The sequence below is a fragment of the Lissotriton vulgaris genome, chromosome 2_2 (assembly GCF_964263255.1).
Source record: "Lissotriton vulgaris chromosome 2_2, aLisVul1.2, whole genome shotgun sequence".
In the NCBI taxonomy this organism is placed as follows: Eukaryota; Metazoa; Chordata; class Amphibia; order Caudata; family Salamandridae; genus Lissotriton; species Lissotriton vulgaris.
Genome location: NC_141688.1, coordinates 255,583,962 through 255,589,299, shown reverse-complemented (window position 1 = coordinate 255,589,299; position 5,338 = coordinate 255,583,962).

Genomic DNA, 5,338 nt, shown 5'->3' with positions numbered 1-5,338 from the left:
TCTCCCTACTAATCCGGAGGAAAATTACCCCCCTTTCTTGTAATCCGTGCACTCGAGGTGACAGAGGGGACCCAAGGCGCAAAAGTACCCGACCTCCTGGAGCCCTCGCTGGGATCCGGGAGGCAAATGGCACCTCATCGGGACTTCCAGGGAAGTTTGGCCATCTGGTCTCCCCCATTGGAAAGCATTGCGTGCGACCAGATGCCCGAGCGGTACCGTGCGACCAGATGGCCGGGATCGAAAGTGCTTCACACCCCGAGCCTTCGTGGTGGGGCTCCTGCCTGCCTGCCTGCCTTTCCTGCCTGCCTGCCTGCCTCCGTCCGCGGCGGACGGGAAAGACCATCCGCCATCCTAATTTACCCCAGGCTTAACGGGTCACCCTTAACATAGCCAGGACGATGGGGCCGATTATGATGGCGGACGGGAAAGACCGTCCGCGGAGGACGGGAAAGACCGTCCGCGGTGGCAACGGACAGGAAAGACCATCTGCAGGGCGGACGCGAAAGTGAAGGCCCGTCCCGGGCACTCGGCCATGCAGTGGAGAAGTGTGGCTCAATGGTTAGCGAGTCAGACCCTGATGCAGAGGTCTAGCCCGGGACCAGGGTTCGATTCCCCGCCTCGGCGGGTCTTGGGCTCAAAATCCCACGGAACTGATAATTTTCGCCTCGGTGCCTATCCCAATCATGGGGTCCCCCTCACCAGCCTGGGAGGGGTGTCCTGCCTTGCCCTGATTCAGAATCACCAGACCACACGGAGGTCTGACTGACCCTCTCCCTAGTAATCCGGAGGACAATTACCCTCTTTTCTTGCAATCCGTGCACATGAGGTGACAGAGGGGACCCAAGGCGCGAAAGTACCCAACCTCCTGGAGCCCTCGCTGGGATCAGAGAGGCAAATGGCACCTCATCTGGACTTCCAGGGAACCCCGGCCACCTGGTCGCCCCATTGGAAAGCATTGCGTGAGACCAGATGGCTGGGCTCGAAAGTGCTTCCCACCCCGAGCCTTCGCGGTAGGGTTCCCGCCTGCCTGCCCACGCAAGGCAGGGCTCAGGGACACCGGCTGGGCCTCAGGCAAGGGGTGGACCACCAGAGCTCTCGGGCCTGGACGCCCAGGGGGGGTGGACTGCCTGGGACCCATTGGTCGCGTTGTAACAGTAGGTAGTTGTAATAGTATGCGTTGTAACATGGTACATCCATACCGGTATACACCTGTTACAACGCATTTGTTACAACGCACTACTGTTACAACGCGACTTTTACAACGCATACCATTACAACGCATTGCGCTGGGGGGCGCTCACGGTTCGATCCCCGGCGCCGGCGGCAGAAAAGCCCAGCACCATGTGACTCTGAGGAATAGCTGACGCCGCGGCTAGGGCGGCTGACTCGGAAATCTGGAGATCACGGTTCGATCCCCGGCGCCGGCGGCAGAAAAGCCCAGCACCATGTCACTCTGAGGAATAGCTGACGCCGCGGCTAGGGCGGCTGACTCGGAAATCTGGAGATCACGGTTCGATCCCCGGAGCCGGCGGCAGAAAAGCCCAGCACCATGTGACTCTGAGGAATAGCTGACGCCGCGGCTAGGGCGGCTGACTCGGAAATCTGGAGATCACGGTTCGATCCCCGGCGCCGGCGGCAGAAAAGCCCAGCACCATGTGACTCTGAGGAATAGCTGACGCCGCGGCTAGGGCGGCTGACTCCGAAATCTGGAGAGCACGGTTCGATCCCCGGCGCCGGCGGCAGAAAAGCCCAGCACCATGTGACTCTGAGGAATAGCTGACGCCGCGGCTAGGGCGGCTGACTCTGAAATCTGGAGATCACGGTTCGATCCCCGGCGCCGGCGGCAGATTAGCCCAGCACCATGTGACTCTGGGCAATAGCTTGCTTAATCTTCCCGACGGCCCCTAGCGACCCTTACGGGTGATTGTGCGCTTTACAAATGTGGATTATTATTATTATTTGGCCCGATTCCGATCCGGTTCGTAAAAGCACATCCGCCCGAATCTGTCGGAGGACCACGTACGCCCGGGGGAGGTCTGCCCGGGACCCGTGGAGCCCTTCCCGGGTACTTTGCAATGCCGTTGGCCTCCTGGAGATGGGTTCCCCGGACGCCCGGGGGAGGTCTGCCCGGGACCCGTGGAGCCTTCCCGGGTACTTTGCCATGCCGTTGGCCTCCTGGAGAAGGGAGCCCCGGCTGCCTAGGTAGGTGTTTTCCAGGCACATCTGATCTGGTCCCCCCCAGGCAGAGAACTGCAAGAAGTGTCTGGGCATACCTTGTCCTTAGTAATCCGGAGGAAGGCTACCCCTCTTTCTTGTAATCCGTGCGCCCCGAGTGACAGAGGGGACCCAAGGCGCGAAAGTACCCGAGCTCCTGGAGCCCTCGCTGGGATCCGGGAGGCAAATGGCACCTCATCGGGACTTCCAGGGAAGTTCGGCCATCTGGTCGCCCCCATAGGAAAGCATTGCAGGAGACCAGATGGCCGAGGCGATCCTGGAGACCAGATGCCCGAGGGGATCCGGGAGACCAGATGGCCGAGGGGATCCCGGAGACCAGATGGCCGAGGGGATCCCGGAGAACAGATGGCCGGGCACGAGAGTCAAGCCAGCCGGTGCCACTCTGCACCCCGAAGAAAAAGGGAGCTGGCGCCAGGGAACGGCAAGGTGGGGACCGGAGGCTCAGGGCCGTGGCACCCGACCTGGGGCCCGGACGGGCCCCTGGACCCAGCCTAGGCTCCGATGCACGGAGACGCAGGGGACGCCTTCCCGGGCACCCTGCCACGCAGCAGGACTAAGGACAGAGCCCGGGAGGTGGAGGCCGCCCTCCCCGGGCCCTCGGGGGCCCCGGCCGGAGCTGCTGAACTCAGCCGACCGAGGGGAGGCTCCCCGGGCTCGAAGGAACCCCCGTCCTGGTCCTTTGGCAGTGCGGCAGGCCGGGGGACCGGGCCCAGGGCCGTGGCACCCGACCCGGGGCCCAGCCAGGCCCCCCGGACCCCATCCAGGGCTTCCTGCCACGCGGCAGGCCCAGGGACGGATCCGGGGCTGGGGCGGCATCCTGGCATGTCCAGCTGCCGGCTGAGGGCGGCTAGGCCAAGGGGGGTCCCAGAATACCTTGTCCCTACCAATCCGGAGGAAAATTACCCTCCTTTCTCGTAATCCGTGCACGCGAGGTGACAGAGGGGACCCAGGGCGCAAACGTGCCCGACCTCCTGGAGCCCTTGCTGGGGTCCGGGAGGCGAATGGCACCTCATCGGGACTTCCAGGGAAGTCCGGCCATCTAGTCGCCCCCATTGGAAAGCATTGCGGGGGACCAGATGGCCGAGGCGATCCTGGAGACCAGATGGCCGGGACCGAAATGACGCCCAATCGGCCTGCCCCGGGCCTGTAGGGCTCGGGGGCTGCAGGGCTCGATGGCTGCAGGGCTCCGGGGCTCCGGGGCTCCGGGGCTCCGGGGCTGCTGGGCTCCAGGGCTCGGGGGCTGCAGGGCTCCGGGGCTGCTGGGCTCCAGGGCTGCAGGGCTCCAGGGCTGCAGGGCTCCAGGGCTGCAGGGCTCCGGGGTTGCAGGGCCCAGGACCCATGGAGCCCGTCCCGGGCTCTTCCCCACGCCACGGGTCGGAGGAGGGAGCCCCAGACACCTGGGAGGTGTTGCCCAGGGCACATCCCATCTGGTCCCCGGCAGGGGACCGCCGGCACAGGGAGGGTGCCTGGGCATACCCTTGCCCCTAGTAATCCAGAGGAAAATTACCCTCCTTTCTTGTAATCCGTGCACGCGAGGTGACAGAGGGGACCCAGGGCGCAAACGTGCCCGACCTCCTGGAGCCCTTGCTGGGGTCCGGGAGGCGAATGGCACCTCATCGGGACTTCCAGGGAAGTCCGGCCATCTAGTCGCCCCCATTGGAAAGCATTGCGGGGGACCAGATGGCCGAGGCAATCCTGGAGACCAGCTGGCCGGGACCGAAATGACGCCCAATCTGCCTGCCCCGGGCCTGTAGGGCTCGGGGGGCCACAGGGCTCGACGGCTCCGGGGCTCCGGGCCTCCGGGGCTGCAGGGCTGCAGGGCTCCGGGGCTGCTGGGCTCCAGGGCTCCAGGGCTCGGGGGCTGCAGGGCAGCAGGGCTCTGGGGCTCCGGGGCTGCTGGGCTCCGGGGTTGCAGGGCCCGGGACCCATGGAGCCCGTCCCGGGCTCTTCCCCACGCCGCGGGTCGGAGGAGGGAGCCCCAGACACCTGGGAGGTGTTGCCCGGGGCACATCCCATCTGGTCCCCGGCAGGGAACCACCAGCCCCGGGAGGGTGCCTGGGCATACCCTTGCACCTACTAATCCGGAGGAAAGTTACCCCCCTTTCTTGTAATCCGTGCACTCGAGGTGACAGAGGGGACCCAGGGCGCAAACGTGCCCGACCTCCTGGAGCCCTGGCTGGGATCCGGGAGGCAAATGGCACCCCATCGGGACTTCCAGGGAAGCCCGGCCATCTAGTCGGCCCCATAGGAAAGCTTTGCGGGCGACCAGATGGCCGAGGGGAGAGGGCCGACCAGATGGCGGGGACCGAAAGGACGCTAATCTGCCTGCCCCGAGAGCCTCCCTGGGCCCTGGTGGACCCTCCATCCCCGGCGCCCGGACCGGCTTGCAGGACGGAGTAGTTCCCGCACCCCAGGGCCTGCCGGAGGGAACCCGAGCCCCGGGCCCGGTCCAAGGCCCGGCTCCCGAACCCTAGGCCAGGCCCGGGAGAGCCTCCCCTGGGCTGCAGGGCTACAGGGCTCGGGGGGGCTGCAGGGCTCCGTGGGCTGCCGGGATTTCGGGGCTGCCGGGCTCGGGGGCTCCAGGGCTGCCGGGCTCGGGGGCTCCAGGGCTACGGGGCTGCAGGGCTCCTCGGGGGGCTCCAGGGCTCACGGGCTCCGGAGCTGCAGGGCAGCAGGGCTGCAGGGCTCCGGGGGGGCTCCAGGGCTCCAGGGCTCCAGGGCTCCAGGGCTCCGGGGGCTCCAGGGCTGCAGGACGGAGGGTTATTCCCGCACCACCGGGCCCTGCCGGACGGGGCCCAAGCCCCGGGCCCGCTCCCGGTCCCTGCTTCTGAAACCCTAGCCAGGCAGGGGAGAGCCTCCCTTGGCTCGGATGAACGCCTGGAACCCCGGCCGGCTTGCAGGACGGGGAAGCTCCATCAAACCCATGGCCGGCCGGACGGAGCTCAGGCCCCCGGGCCCGCTCCCGGTCCCTGCTTCCGAAACCCTAGCCAGGCTGGGGAGAGCCTCCCTCGGCCTGGATGAACGCCCGGAACCACGACCGGCTTGCAGGATGGGGAGGCTCCAGCAACCCCATGGCCTGCCAGACGGAGCTCAAGCCCCGGGC